This window comes from Cloeon dipterum, chromosome 1 (assembly GCF_949628265.1).
Source record: "Cloeon dipterum chromosome 1, ieCloDipt1.1, whole genome shotgun sequence".
In the NCBI taxonomy this organism is placed as follows: domain Eukaryota; kingdom Metazoa; phylum Arthropoda; class Insecta; order Ephemeroptera; family Baetidae; genus Cloeon; species Cloeon dipterum.
This window is the reverse complement of record NC_088786.1, coordinates 38,216,648-38,225,734: the sequence shown is the minus strand read 5'-3', so window position 1 is coordinate 38,225,734 and position 9,087 is coordinate 38,216,648. Positions and strand designations below refer to the sequence as shown.

Below are 9,087 nucleotides of genomic sequence, written 5' to 3'. Positions count from 1 at the left end.
TAGTGACCCACGATTGGGCTCGTTTTCAGCTAGACCTAAATAGACGGAAAAAAGACGTACCGAGGACGTTATTTTACAAGTCAAGAAAAGTTTGAGACGAGACAGGAAAAAGAGGGCTCATGGACGTTTTTCTTGTCTCGTCTCAATCTTGTTCAGAAACTTGTCCAAGATGTCCTTTTCGCGCTAAGTTTTAGTTCCCTGCAGAAAATGTGGCCTAAAACCTACACTAAAAATGAGGTTAGCTTGAGAGAAAATCAATTAAAGTTTTAGGTTCAAGGTGCTAAGTTTAATAATTCATAAAAACGTTTACACATAATATTGACAACAGGAGGAAATTTTTCTTTGAGAACCTTTTACATAGGAGCGAACACCTTAGACCTTAGACTGCTGGCGGCGCGGCCACCTGGCAAGCAGCTTTGACGGGGGTCGGGGGGTGGCTCAGGTTAGGGAGCGAGGGTTTGGCGGGTTGGACTCCTTGCATGTCACCTCCTTCGGACCTGAATAAACACAAATTGAATTTATTACACATGGTGCCCACGCGGTAAGGAGACACTTCATTAATGTATAACAAAAGTGGGCGTGTAAAATGATTTTTACTATATATAGAGTGGCAATGTTCTTCATATCATTTATAATCAAAGAAGTTTCTTTTGTACACCGATTAAATGTCGCAAAATTCAAAATTCATGACTTTTCCACTTAGATGGAGAGGGAGTGACGCCTAAAAGAGCTGTCTCACAAGACTTGATAGTACTATTTTTCCAATTTTATTTGTAATTAAAAAATATATTGAAATGCTTTATCTTAGAGATCATATTTACTCATGAAGTAGAGTTTACCTATCAATAGAGACAATAATTTATCAATTTCAAGCAGCAAAACATGCAAATTGAGCGTCACTTCTGTAATTCTAGCATCTTACTACATAAAATCCAAAATTTTATCGCTTTCTCCCACTATATTAAGGCGGCAAAACTTTTAAAATTAATCGTTTGAGTATTTCCTTATCTCAGGGAAGAGCATTGGTAGATACAAAAATTTTATACATCATGTAGGCCAATTACGAATTATTTTAAAAGCAGCCGCCACAAACAAAGTGTCTCGCTACCTTGCGGACACCATACTATGCATCATATGCATATTTGAATAGTTAAGATTTATGATTATTTATTTTTTAATAAGTGTACATGTTTTGATTTCTTAAATTACGGACAGGCTTGAAAGAGCAAAGTGTGTAATATGTATATATTATATTACGCATGTGTATAATGTAATCAATTTAAGCATCAATAATAAATATATATATATATCACATGCATGCACATGCAATAATACATACATCAAGTTTAGTATTTAATTTTTAATTGATTATCCCACAATTAGCAGAATTGACACCAAAATAAACATGTGCTGTATGATGTAATCTGTGAAATTTATAAGGGAAAAATTACATTGCATGGTATTTGTGTACGAATGTAAAATATTGCATGCCGTAAATTCGATTGTCGGCTGTGACATTACATAATCGTGCACAAGGCTAAAATGATGCATGAAAATTTGAGCAACACATCAAGAATTAATTTTTTCTATTATTTAAGCCTAATGCATTATTGTACATATAATGTACATAATGTCACAAGCCAAAACAATTGAATTTACTGCATGCATATCCTTTACATTCGCATACATGCATGTAATGCGGTTTTTCCTTGGTAAATCGTGAAGAAAAAAATTATAGATACAGCGCATGTTCGTTCTGGCATCAATTAAAAATTATGTTAATAATTAGAAGAGCAATTAACATTAAATACTTGGTGTATTATGTATGTGCATTTTATGTTGTGTTAAATTGTGTTGTTATTACTTTGGTAGTTATTGGATATTATATAAGAAACAAGAAATCAAAACAAGAAGTATCTTAAGATACATAATTATTGCAAAAAAAACATATTAATAAATCATTAAACAAAATACATAGCATCTGCATGTAATAATAATAATGAATGCACGCTGTTGTGTTACTCAAATAAATATGTATACATAGATACATACTCTACAAAATGAATGCATGATTATGTATGTATCATATCATACATACATTACTATGTAAAAGCAAGTGAACATGCATGTAAATATGTATGTATGTATGATACGTCATACCCACACATGTCATAATATATGTAACGGATAATATTACATAAATGCCGAAATATTGTGCATTATTTACATTAAAATATGTAGATACATATGTACATAAATTCATGCATATAGGAAATTACGTTTGGAAGTCATTCATTATTTTGTCTACATGATTAAGTTAATATATGCGTATCTAAACAGGAAAAAATATAAAATCTTACCCCAGAAAATACATAATTATCACAATGCCAGGGCCAGGGGTCGCAAGATTCAGGGCGTTAGCATCATCCGCTAAGCAGCATATAACACGAGTTGCATTGTTGTCGCGCAAGCCGCGGGCACGGGTCTGTAAGAAAAATGGGACAAATAATTAATTAAAAAGAAACAAATCGGCGAAACAGACATTTTAACTTTGAACCAGCGGCGAGAACAAAATAAACAAATAGCAAGTCCTTACCTGGGGTTATTTGCGGATAAAACAGCTTGTTCTGCATCCTTGGCTTCTTGCTGGTCGACTCGAGGGCGAAAATTCGGCCGAAAATGGGCAAAATTTGACGAGCCGACATCCAACGGCTTTTCTTTAGCACTCGCGCGGTTTGCCGGCGTCTCCGCATGCTCCGGTCGGCTCGGCTGACTAGTGATAATGACTAACTCTACGTCTACAGCGCAGCAGCAGCACGCAAGTGAAGTGACCGGACCGCGCTCATTGGCTCGCTGCAGCTAGTGCGATAGTGCGCGTGTTTTTCAAAAGTTTCAAAGTTTGAATCACGGCTTCGACTATTCTGGCGAGGTGGCGGGATTTCCGAAAATGAGGAAATAATGCAGCTGCATGCAGCTATCCTATTTCCGTTCTTTCCGTTCTCATTAAATCTAATATAAAATGGCTGAAATTTACGAAATTTACGCTACTTTAAATTTATAATTCGGCGCGCGTGCCTGCTTTTTTCCAACCGCGGATGAATCCCGGCGCAGGTTGTGCACCTTCGAAAATTATCTTGGGTGACGAGAGTTTTGGGCCCGACGGACCCGTGAGGGCTTCGCAGCAGCTCTTCGATTAAATCGCGTTCGACAATGTTTTTCCCCCGCAAATTTTCACCGCTCGTGCTATCCTCGACCACGACCCCTCATCAGATAGGTCCTTGGCTCGGCTTCCATGGGCAATACCCTGACAACCTTTCTCAGGGTACCCCAACCTGAGATCGCGTCCAAAGCGTTCTTTTGGTGCTTTTTCTGCACTTTATTTCAAAGTTAGCGATGCAACCATAAAATCACACTATTTTGTCCAAAAATTTCTTCACTTGTCACGTTCTAAAGTTGCTAAATTCAAGATGTCAAAATCTGGACTCGACTCGACTCGACCTTTCCTTGCACCAATTATGAACCACTTTGAAAACATGGGAAATCTCCTTTTTTTATTGACAAACCTAGTTTTTGAACTTAAAAGGACCAATATCTTACTCTTAGATATCAAAATTTTAAATTCTAAACAACAAAATTTTTGAAGTGTCCGAAACTAGTCTCGACATGACTCGTCTTTGAGTGGACACAGTCGACATGTCCTAAGCTGGACTTGACTTGACTCGACTCGTCCTTGGATGGGTTTGAAACCACTTTTAAATAAAAGGAAATTCACCGTTTTGATGGTAGAAATTATAGCTTCTTATCACAAGGACCATTTTGACGCCCTCAAATTCAAAATTAATTTAATTTAAATCATTCTTATTTTCAAATGTCCGAAATCGGTCTCGACTTGACTCGTCTCTAATCGGACACAGTCGACATGTCCTAAACTGGACTTGACTTGACTCGACTCATCCTTGGATGAGTTTTAAACCACTTTTAAATAAAAGGATATCCACCTTTTCGATGGTTGTATATAAAACTACTTCTCACAAGGACCACTTTGCCGCCCTCAAATTCAAAATTAATTTAATTTAAACCATTATTATTTTCAAATGTCCTAAACTGGTCTTGACTCGACTCATCCATTATTGGACAGGACAAAGAGGACGAGTTTAAGCACCAGATTTGGACCGTCCAAAACTGGTCCACACCGGTCCGTCCCGTCTGACTCGTCAAAACTTGTCCAATTTCTTGGTGGGGCTGTAGATACAACTTCTGAAGACTCTGTCCGTTTCTTCTCATGAAACACCTCAATGCGTGCGCCGATTCACCGCCGCATTTAATCGTTGCGTATTTCATTTCTGGAAGGTGCGGAAACTCGACCATTTCTTCAATATCCTCCAGATCAGCGGAATCAATCTGAAATAATAAATATTTTTCGAAAAAATTACTTAGAAGTGCGAATAAAAATAAATCAAATGCTTACGTATATTTTCTTTAGTTTCTCAGCAAACAGTTGTGCCAAAAAAAGCTCACGAATGTTTATTGGCTTTAGGCTCAATTTAATGTAATGCGTATGATCTGCATATTTCGGTTTTTTAGTTGGCATCGTAGTTTTCATCTTCAGTTTTAGTAGACTAAGCTGACCAACATAGTCGCGATCAAACGCCTCGATGTTGACATACACAAAGTCATCCCTGAGGGCGGCATTTGGAGGTAGATCGTCGTGTACGACCTTCATCGCTTCGATGCTATTCAATTTTTCGCATCGACGAGAAATGTCCAAAATTCCTGACAAAGGAACACGAACGTTGTCTATCTCAAGGATGGCCAAATTTTTGAGCTGAATGATCGAATTCAATTCGCGTTCTGCAAGCGAGCTTTCAAATACGTATTGATATTGACCATGGATTTTTAATTCCTTCAGGTTCGGAGTGTTCGACCCTAAAATCCGGATGAACTGAAACAAACAAAGATAATTTAACAATGGAATTAAGTATTTAAAATGCATTATTTACCTCTTGTAAGCGAGTGTTTGACAAGGTAGAGCAGAAAATGCAAAATAGATCACGGGTGTCAAGTTTTGTGTAGGATTTCGAGTAGATCAAGCAAGGCAGAATAGCCCATAGTTTGTCAACGTGATTTCCTTGTCCGTCGCATGTTTCATAGTTGTTTACAGCATTTTGAAGCACTTCGTAAAGTATCTTCTGGCGAAGAGGCTCTGAAAATGTATTTAATTTTCCTATTTTATTTGAATATTGCGGTTCACTCTATCAAATTTTATTCATATTTTTTTTTATTTTTGCTTAGCACATCTTGTGCGTAGTGTGCTAACCACGTCCCAAAAACACCGCCAAGATTAAGCCCAATATGGCCATCTTTTTGTGTCCCGGCACCGAGGTGGTTTTATTTAAACGTCAGACAAAAAACCCATGGAAAGGGGTTTCATGGCGGAACTTGAAAAGCATTTAAAAAATTTTAGTTTGGTCTAATCTGTTGACATTTCTGTACTTACGAATGACGATTTTAACGTAATCCTTGTCATATTTGTCGATGTTGTCACACACAGATTTGACAGCCAGGTCCAATAGGCTGGGTGGCTTCTGTAAAAAAGAAAATTGTTTTTTTATGCAAGAACTGCTGCGTATAAGAGGTAAATAACAATAATTGTTAAATGATGTAACTCTTTTTTTATGCAACGAGGGTGAAAGGCATAAATAAAATTGTTGGTATAGACGTTTTTTGATCTAATTTTCTCTGCTTATTTTTTAACAGTAATTGACGTGGACAAAAATTGTAAGGAAATTATCTGAGCGCAGCCAATTTCTGAGGTGGAGTTCTTTTATATTCATGGTTTCCATATTTTACAAGAAACAAATCCAACTTTGCGTGTGATACGCGCGAATTGTTAAAAAATCAATGTTAAATTTTCTAACAGTGAGAGGAATTTGAAAATTGGTCTTCCGCGTGTGTTGGAGTCATTGTCATTAGTTAAATATCCTAAATTTTCGTCTGTTTGGAATTAATCGCAAATTTTCGGTTTACTATATGTTGTTATTATAACCAGACAGTGGTAAAATACCGTTTTAAAGTTTAAATATTATTTCCTCTTAGGATTTTGTTCGGATCGGCTCATATTTTGTTTTAAATTGGTTCCTGATAAGTTTCGATCGGTTTTAAAGGGTATTGCGATCCCTATCGGAGGAGGAGTTGTTGTCAAGCATGAAGTTTGAATAAATTAAATCCATCGTCGGCTGCCTACTCGTTTTTATATCAATTTTTAATTTTTCTATGGGATCCAACAATCTCAAAATCGGTTTACAGGTACGTTTTATTCTTCCTCGTTGTGTGGAACAGGAAGCGAAACATTACACGGGATTGCTTTTCGTAAAAAATTGCCAATTTTCGATTTCCCGTGTTATTTTTTTTGGCTACCCAAATAATGGACGAGCGGTTGAGCGGGAGAATTATGCCCTCTTCTTGCTCGCGTGTAGTCAGCAAGAGAGCGAATGTGTATGCGAGTGTGTGTATGTGCCTTTATTGATACCCGAGTTTCTCCCTCCGCTCTGCCCTGTGAGCGCCCGAAAATTTACATCGTTGCATCTCAGAACAGAACAATTATTAATGCGTTTGGAATCTCATCAGGAAAAACCCTGACAATTTTTTTCCTCAATCAACAAAGTTATGGCGACCGATATTTGCAAGTTTTCGAAAAATCACGAATTTTCCTCTTCCTCAAAAGTAAATTGGGTTGATGAAACTTTCATGAAATTATCTTTATTCAATAGTTTAGATGGCTAGGCGGCACATTCAATTAAAAGCTGGGAAAAGATGAAAGAAATTTTGATAAAAAAATCGCTGCGATTTTACAAAACGCACACGGGCGGACGCGCACCAACGAAGCGCACCGACTGGCGCAACAAACACCGCCCGCCGGCCCTCGGGGCCCCGGCCAATCCCCGAAAACCAACTTTTTGAAATGTCACAAACCGCGTTTTTTATATTTAAAAACTCATAGCGTGGCTCCTATGCGTCGTACATTAAAATATATTAATGTTGGCTGTTCTTGCCGTAACACGCTGCGTATGAGGAGCCCCATCGCCACCCTTTTCCGCCCCTGCCACCCCAATCATGCACAATAATCAAAAATTAAATAATTTATTTCACGTGAACCCTCTATAAATGGAAGCTCGGCTGCTTCATTGTACTAAAAACAACGCCTCAAAATAAAAAGCAGGAACTCGAATGCGAGTTTAAAAAAATATTCTTACCATTTTTGTTGCGTGTGCAGCGGCAGCGGCAGAGAGAACAGAAACACACGTAGCGAGCGAGCGAGGGTGAATGCACGACTGCGAGTCTCCTCGCCGTTAGGGGAGATTCCAGGTACGTCTTTTCAGTGCGCGCATCGCGAGTGCGAGTATTATTGTTGCTGCAGGTGGAAAATCAGGCGGCGGCCTCGAACGCCCTCGCGATGAATGGTCAAATCTTCCCTCCTTTTTCGCTGCGATGCTCACCCTATTTATCCTCCAACGCTGTTTATCTTCTTGCATTCCAGCGTATTTTTTGTGATCTCACGTGCGTGCAGGGAAACAACAATAAGCTTTCACACAATGCGACGGATCCCTGGCCCAGCCACCTTCGGCAGCATCTCCAGCAGCGCGGAAAAAGGCCAGTGGCGTCTTTGTTCTGTTTTCCTTGCTCAGGCCGCAAGCAAATCACAAAATATGGTGGGTGCAGCGGCGCAGGGATGAAGAAAATCAGCGGCAAGGAGAATAGAGAGACGGACCGCACGATGCATGCGGTTAAGCGCGATCAATTTTTTTAATTACCTGCTCCAATTTTACAACCTTTTCTTGCAAGGAGTAAGTTGAGTTTCCCTAAATAAAAATATTAAAACTGATTAGAGGACCGAAAAAGCTTCCGGCATAAAATAAACAACAACAAAATTATAATCGCAGGTGTTCTAGATCAGGAAGGAAGAAATTTTAATGGCACTGAGTAAATTTAACCCGAATTAATGACTGGTTTTCATCATTAGAATTAGAGTGTATTTCAAGACCAAACTTTTGTATTGTCTGGAACTTTTCTTGACGAAACTGGTATTGTTTCTAAAAGGAATATTTAAAATTTTCTTGTCTTGTATTGTTTTTCAATCCTTCTTGTTATGGTATTGCTTTTCCGACAAAAAAAATCTTGTTTCGGTATCGTTTTTTTTGGAAAAATTCTTGTTTTTGGAAGACATCTTTTTTAAGTTTTTTATTACCAAATCTTGCTTTGGCATTTTAATAAAATTGTCATTTTGCTTAATTAAACATATTTTAAAATTGAAACTAGAGAGGGAACCAGGGACAGGGATTACAGGATTCCCGTCCCGTCCCTGACGGACGCGGGTTGAATTTTTTATTTCAAGACAGGGATGGGACGGAACAGGGACAATCTTCAGCGGGACGAGGGACAGTTTTATCGGCAGCAATGGCAAAGTGCAGCATTAAAAGCCTAAAGATTCTGACTTTGTCAACTCGAGGAGGAAAGAAAGCGATCGGGGTTCGCCAAATTTGCAATACGCGAAAATGCAACAGGCAACCCTGGTTTTTTACGCAAAAATTAACAGCTGGAAAACACCTACTTTTGTTTTTGTCCCCATTTTTCCGAATTTTACCCCGAAAGAGTCATATACATATTTCGTGCCAAAATAGTCAGAAATTTTGGAATATTGCGATGAGAGATAAAATTTTCGGTCTCTTGGTATAACCAGTGCAGGGTTCGCAAAAACACGCATTTTTTCGGGAAAAACCAAATGCACTGCAAAAACTTTTTTGCGGATGTTTCTGCAATTTTTATTGAAAATAAAAAATTTACACGACCAAAAATAGGGATTTTAAAAAATTAGAAGAATTTTTCTATGAAAATTTTTCTACCACCATGAAGAATTCAGAAAAAACAGTATTCATGTATTACCTTTTCCAGTATTGTTTGGTATTGTTCTGGTATTGAATTTTGAAAAAAATCCGACAAAACAAGAACAATACCGGAATTCCGGTATTTTTTTCGGTCTTGTTCTTGAAATACACTCTAATTAGAATAACACTCAAGTAAATTTTATTT

At 37.9% G+C, this 9,087-nt stretch overlaps 1 long non-coding RNA gene across 1 annotated transcript; it reads right to left on the bottom strand.

Moving 5' to 3' along the window:
- Positions 1–276: 276 nt before the first annotated feature.
- LOC135934630 (uncharacterized) lies at positions 277–2,909 on the bottom strand. The gene is made up of 3 exons (XR_010574129.1): positions 2,597–2,909; positions 2,361–2,485; positions 277–497 (listed from the first exon to the last, which is right to left on the bottom strand). It is a non-coding gene; the product is annotated as an uncharacterized LOC135934630 (long non-coding RNA).
- Positions 2,910–9,087: the final 6,178 nt, after the last annotated feature.